Genomic DNA, 7500 nt, shown 5'->3' with positions numbered 1-7500 from the left:
ATTAGAAATCCAATGATCTATTTAAGTCATTTCTAAGATATGATTAAATTAAGTGTTTGTTGCTTAAACAAATGTATGAAATGTGTTTTATCTACGAGGGACGAATAATTCAGCAGTAGACCTCACGCTATAGTACAAACGGGAGGTAGATCTCACGCTATAGTGTGGTAGACCTCACGCTATAGTACAAACGGGAGGTAGATCTCACGCTATAGTGTGGTAGACCTCACGCTATAGTAGCACCCTTTTCTTATTGTTTCCTAGTTACCTTTCCTCACTGGGCTATTTTCCATATTAGAACCCTCGGTCTTATAGCATTCTGTTTTTCCAAAGAGGGTTATAGCTTAGAAAATAATAATAATAATAATAATAATAATAATAATAATAATAATAATAATAATAATAATAATAATAATAATAATAATGACAGTCTTTTACTCTACTTATATGACTAGATAAAGGGAAACTCGTAGAAGCTACAGTATTTGCCCATTTAAGATCAATTTTCCACTTCCTATATATCAAATACCAAAACAATTGACTATTACTAGTGCTAGAATATTTCCCTATTCTAATATAATTAAAAGTTCCTATTAGTAAAATCTCACACAGAAAAATTAAGCGAATAAACTTTTTAAAGTTCGTTCAAAACTATACACTACGACTAAGTTTGTGCCCAGGAAGGAGTTCTCACACAAACACTTACTTTACTTTTACTTTTAGAGGTTTATTTCTCGCCCTCCATCAAACACTAAAGGTCTGTTCAGGCGGGCCTTGGTGTATGAAAAAAATAATTCCTTTCCAGTTACTATTTTGCTCTGTATCGTTATCAGTTATTTCGCTAGCATTTGTATTCAGGCTTAATAGTTTTCAGGTCACTATTATAACACTTTCTAAAAAGATAAGTCTTCAGGTTTTTCTTGAAGGCAGCCACATTTGTGCTATTCTTGACATCGAGTGGAAGGTCGTTAAAGAGTCTCGGTGCAGCATAACTGAACGTTCTTCCTCCTATTGCATGATTCACACTAATTTCGAATAGTCTATGGGGGTCATCTGCATGTCTAACTCTTACAGTGGCGCTGGTAGCTTCAGGGTAGGGGATCAAGCAATCACGAAGATATTTTGGCTTATCACCTGTAAGTGCTTTGTGAGTCAACAAGCAAATTTTAAATTCAATCCTAGCCTTAACAGGTAACCAATGTAGATCGATCAGTGCAGGAGTTATTCTCTCCCGAAATTTAATGCCTTTTATCAGTCTAGCCGCCCGGTTTTGCACATTTTGAAGCTTCCTTAGTAGTGTATTGGGCAATTTGTAGTACAGAGAATTGCAATAATCAAGCCTTGATATTACATGACTCACCACTAAAATTTTTGTACTGCCCTCTGTTAAAAATTTTCTAATAAATGCTATGTTTCTCAGGTGATAGTTACACACTTTCACTGTGTTCACAATTTGGTCCTTCATTGACAAATTACAGTCTATCAGTACACCCAAATTTTTCACAACAGGCACAATCCCAACATCAGCATCACCAATTTTTATACTTTGAATTAACTGGTAATTCTTCAAAGCCACCCTTGTGCCAAAGAACATACATTCTGTTTTATCATCATTTAATTTGAGCTTTTTCCTCTGCATCCATGTTTTTATTTCAGTCATTATCTCATCAATTTTCTTCTTTGTATCTTGTGTTGTTGAAATTGAGAGGTAAAACTGAGTATCATCTGCATATAGTTTAAAACCCACTTTTTGTTTTTTCAAGATGTGTGATAGCTCGATAGTATATATGTTAAACAAGATAGGGCCCAGGACACTACCCTGTGGTACACCCTTCATAAGAATTCTCTCATTGGATCGGTTTCCAGAAACTTCTACAATAGTCTTCCTGTTCATTAAGTAACTTCGCAAAAATTTCAGTGCTTCCTGAGTCACTCCAATAGACTTCAAGTCGTCAAGTAAGTACTCGTGCACAACAGTGTCAAAAGCAGCACTAAGATCTAACATAATTAAAATTCCACACTTTCCCCCATCAAGAAGACCTATCATATCATTCATTTTTGAGCACAAAGTAGTTTCTGTAGAATGATTAGCTCTGTAGGCCGATTGATTTTCCGGGAATACCTCTAACTCGTCAATATGCGCCCACAATTGCTCACTTATGACTTTTTCAATAAGCTTTGACATGTAGGATAAATTTGAAATGGGCCTATATGAATTTAGCTCGTTTACATCACCTTTCCCTTTGTAAATTGGTTTGATCAACGCAGTTTTTTCACAGCTAGGAAAACAGGATTGCGATATACTTAGGTTAATTATGTTCAGGTAAATATTATATACGACTTGTTTGTTTGGAGCTTCACTTATAGACTGAGGAATGATATTTCTAATCAAGAAGCTGGATAGGTGGAACTTCAGAAGTTTAAATTTTGCCGCAAATGTTTTTGTGTCAAACAGGGTGACATAAGTCTTTCTCCATAGCATATGTATGACATATATTTTAACGTTGTTACAGCAACAACATCAAATGCAGCCGAGAACATTTCCTCGGGACAGTCATCTGGTTGGAGTATAATAGACAGTGATGTCCAGAATCAATCTTCCCACTCAAAGAACGAGACAGTCTTGAGTTTAAAGTACTTGACTTAATGTAACTATGTATTTTCATGAAAAACACGTAAAAATTTGAAAAATGTATCATTAATTGAATGCCAAGTAACAAACTACCAATTAGCTACGATGGTGAAGATGGGTTGATTTCAATTCTAAGTACAAAATACCTGAATTCGACAGGTATAAGTACAGAAGAATTGTCATTGACTTTTATCTTTCTTCGTGGCCAAGTGGCTTAGTCACTGTCTATACAAGCTTGCCGACCAGGGTTCGATTCCCGGCCGGAGCTAAGCTCTTGTCTTTGTGTGATTTCGCCTGGGGCTCTGATCCCGAGGTTGTTAAGAGAATCCAGACATTAATGTATCAAAAATATATGGCTTATTTAAATATGAAAAACACGTAAAAATGTGAAAAATTTATCATATATACATATATATATACATGAATGCCTGACAAAACCCCAACCCGACAAAACCCCCACCGACGAAACCCCCACTGACAAAACCCCCACCCGACAAAACCCCCACCCGACATAACCCCCACCCGACAAAATCCCCACCCGACAAAATCCCCACATGACAAAACCCCACAAGACAAAACCTAGGTTTGATAAATTTTAGTTATATTCGGTCATTGTTTTTATTTGTTTACCTATATATGAAAATTTTCGGAATGATGGCAGTTTAAACTATTTTAAGTAAGCATATTCAGGATCTGTATCAAACAAAAGGTGATTTTTAAATTCTTTACTAAAAACAAAAGGTATCAAAATAACAATTTTAAAAGTATTTATTAAAAAAGATAAGATTACACAAACCATTAAAATCCTTTTGTTCAGAGATAAAAATAAAAAGAATTTATATATTCTTATATTTTTTGCTACACCATTAAGAAATTCTTCTATATCTTTTGTGCCATTACTAAAATCAAGAAAGATTTCCTGTGATTTGCCGGAAAGAAAACCATACACTCAGCCTATTGCTGAGTCACCGAGTGGGGCTCTAATAATAAATAACTGTTCAAATAATGCAGGTGCCGACGAAAAGGTACCATCCATATAACAAACATCTGCCTATGCTAAATGATGCATTGCGTCTTTTGTAGCAAATATAATTATTCGATTGCTGGATTCAGCACCATTATCATTAAGAACAAAAGGCGTAGGATTTTCTCCTCGAGTCCTTGTCCACTCTCCTGAAATTTCCAAGTCCCTCAACTATTCTGGATCCTTAGGGCGTCCATCTTGTCGTTTTCTTTCAACATACCTTTTAGCAGTATTTAAATTTCCCATGGAAAGTCTTCCCTCTTGTGTCATACTCTCCAACGAATCCGCTAAAATCCGACTAGTATTTCCCCTGGTTGACTTGTCCTGTTGATAGAGGGTTGCATGCATTTTTGCTGCTTCTAGCTCAGGATTATGATCTTTGCTTGAAATGATGCCTGATACTTCCAAATGTGTTGTTATTTTTCCATTACAGTTCAATGCTGATCTTCTAGAACATTCCCGTCTCTTCGTAGTTTTACGGGCGGACTTTTTTGTATATATATAGCCATTATAACACAATTTCTCTTCACCTTTATTATTGCAGATAACTTCCATGATGGGAAAGCAAGGCATAACTAAGAGAGAAAAGTTCATATACAGTACTTTCAATGTATACAGAAAAGAATTTCCTTGAAATAAAAACTTTTTTCTGTAAGCAGTAGTTTATTGGTAATAAGTACTTTGCAATTTTTTTGTCAGGTGGGGTTTTTGTCATATGGGGATTTTGTCGGGTGGGGTTTTTGTCATATGGGGATTTTGTCGGGTGGGGTTTTTGTCATATGGGGATTTTGTCGGGTGGGGTTTTTGTCATGTGGGGGTTTTGTCATGTGGGGGTTTTGTCATGTGGGGGTTTTGTCATGTGGGGGTTTTGTCGGGTGGGGGTTTTGTCGGGTGGGGGTTATGTCGGGTGGGGGTTTTGTCGGTGGGGGTTTTGTCAGTGGGGGTTTCGTCGGTGGGGGTTTTGTCAGTGGGGGTTTCGTCGGTGGGGGTTTTGTCAGTGGGGGTTTCGTCGGTGGGGGTTTTGTCAGTGGGGGTTTCGTCGGTGGGGGTTTTGTCAGTGGGGGTTTCGTCGGTGGGGGTTTTGTCAGTGGGGGTTTCGTCGGTGGGGGTTTTGTCAGTGGGGGTTTCGTCGGTGGGGGTTTTGTCAGTGGGGGTTTCGTCGGTGGGGGTTTTGTCAGTGGGGGTTTCGTCGGTGGGGGTTTTGTCAGTGGGGGTTTCGTCGGTGGGGAGTTTTGTCAGTGGGGGTTTCGTCGGTGGGGGTTTTGTCGGTGGGGGTTTCGTCGGTGGGGGTTTTGTCAGTGGGGGTTTCGTCGGTGGGGGTTTCGTCGGTGGGGGTTTCGTCAGTGGGGGTTTCGTCGGTGGGGGTTTTGTCAGTGGGGGTTTCGTCGGTGGGGGTTTTGTCAGTGGGGGGTTTCGTCGGTGGGGGTTTCGTCGGTGGGGGTTTTGTCAGTGGGGGTTTCGTCGGTGGGGGTTTTGTCAGTGGGGGTTTCGTCGGTGGGGGTTTTGTCAGTGGGGGTTTCGTCGGTGGGGGTTTCGTCGGTGGGGGTTTTGTCAGTGGGGGTTTCGTCGGTGGGGGTTTTGTCAGTGGGGGTTTCGTCGGTGGGGGTTTTGTCGGGTGGGGGTTTTGTCGGTTCCCCATATATACATATATATACATATATATACATATATGTATATACATATATATATATATATATATATATACATATATATATATATACATACATGTATATACATATATATATATATATATATATATATATATATATATATATATATATATATATATATATGTATATACATATATATATATATATATATATATATATATATATACATATATGTATGCATATATACATATGTATACATATATATACATAATATATATATATATATATATATATATATATGTATGTGTGTATATATATACATATATATATATATATATATATATATATATATATATATATATATATATATATATATATATATATATACACATATATGTATATATATATATATATATATATATATATATATATATATATATATATATATATATGCATTGATACTACATTCTAAATTTAAATGGTTCTCAAAATTATTTGGTTAATAGAAAAGACAATTTAAATGAAAGGGCATAACTGCTTTCAAATGCCCCTACATTACACGCAAAACCAAAATGTAATAAATTATACACAACATTTTTTTAAACGACAATCAAGTTTTCTAAACACCTCGCTCGTAAAGTTATTTAGATAGTTGCTATCAATGACTCAGGAATCGAAACTTGACATAAAAAAAGGATATCGTATCCAAGGTAAATACTTACGTTTTTAGGAGTCCCTTCTTCACAACTGCTACGACAAAAACTGCTTCAGTACCATGGTTTGTCTGAAAAATAAAATCAAGCTGTTACAACGACAGAGTAAATGGGTAAATGGATTTCATTATTGAATAAAATGCAAATGTCATCGACCTAGTATCTCATATAAGGTCCTATTAGTCTACACAAACCCAACATCGAATTTTTAATATCAAAATTATACCATACTTAAACTAACTAGAAATTTCCAAAAAAAAAAAAAAATAACAATTACTGCATGTTAGTTGCTTTCGCCAAAATTGGAGATAATAGCCTACATGACAAAGGACATTTCAATATACCTGGCTATACCCTACATCAGAATGACTTCAAATTTTTCACATATTGTACCCTTCCATGTTTTGACTTATAAATATCCAAATGCTCCTTCGTAATTATCCTTATTTTCAGATAAAGTAGCTACTTACCACTCTAAACTATCCAACCTTCTAACTTTACTTGTTGGATAACAAACCATTTTGTATAAATCACTAAAATTAACCCACAATTATTACTGCACTGACATGAAGAGCAAAATGAGCTTTTACAAATTACCAAGGATTTTGTTATGTCAATGCTATGAATATTTATATATCACCAAACTCTACTTACTTACTGCATTCAAGTATTGTTGCAAATTATATTTTTTTTTAAATATATATTGGAATGGCTATTGGCAGAAATAATCAACAACATCCACTTTCACTTTGAATTTCAAAATCTCTCAACAGTTCATAATTCAAATTCAGCCGAAATTTTACTCTTTAAACAATTGTCATTTTCCACCTCAATTTAAACTTCTTCCTTTTAAGAATCCTCTTTTGGCACTCCTTAAGTACACCTACCTCATAACAGTGCTGTGCATGGGTCATGTCCTTCACAATTTGTAGCTCTTCCTCCTTCAAGGACTTGACAGCCCCTTCTTCAGAAACCCAAAGAAGAGCTAAAGGCTGTTCTTCAGAAACTCAAAGAAGAGCAAAAGGCTGTTCTTCAGAAACTCAAAGAAGAGCAAAAGGCTGTTCTTCAGAAACTCAAAGAAGAGCAAAAGGCTGTTCTTCAGAAACTCAAAGAAGAGCAAAAGGCTGTTCTTCAGAAACTCAAAGAAGAGCAAAAGGCTGTTCTTCAGAAACTCAAAGAAGAGCAAAAGGCTGTTCTTCAGAAACTCAAAGAAGAGCAAAAGGCTGTTCTTCAGAAACTCAAAGAAGAGCAAAAGGCTGTTCTTCAGAAACTCAAAGAAGAGCAAAAGGCTGTTCTTCAGAAACTCAAAGAAGAGCAAAAGGCTGTTCTTCAGAAACTCAAAGAAGAGCAAAAGGCTGTTCTTCAGAAACTCAAAGAAGAGCAAAAGGCCGTTCTTCAGAAACTCAAAGAAGAGCAAAAGGCCGTTCTTCAGAAACTCAAAGAAGAGCAAAAGGCCGTTCTTCAGAAACTCAAAGAGCAAAAGGCCGTTCTTCAGAAACTTAAAGAAGAGCAAAAGGCTGT

The 7500-nt window shown here is 36.4% G+C and overlaps 1 long non-coding RNA gene across 1 annotated transcript in view; it reads right to left on the bottom strand.

The window, feature by feature from the left end:
* LOC137637533 (uncharacterized) overlaps positions 1 to 7500 on the bottom strand; it is a 65169-nt gene that overhangs the window by 21050 nt on the left and 36619 nt on the right. The window contains exon 2 of the long non-coding RNA XR_011043695.1: positions 5989 to 6050. This is a non-coding gene — a long non-coding RNA (uncharacterized lncRNA). The remainder of the gene's footprint in view (positions 1 to 5988; positions 6051 to 7500) is intronic.

The sequence above is a fragment of the Palaemon carinicauda genome, unplaced genomic scaffold (assembly GCF_036898095.1).
Source record: "Palaemon carinicauda isolate YSFRI2023 unplaced genomic scaffold, ASM3689809v2 scaffold818, whole genome shotgun sequence".
Lineage (NCBI taxonomy): Eukaryota > Metazoa > Arthropoda > Malacostraca > Decapoda > Palaemonidae > Palaemon > Palaemon carinicauda.
Note: the sequence above shows the minus strand (reverse complement) of the source record. Positions and strands in the feature narration are given on the sequence as shown.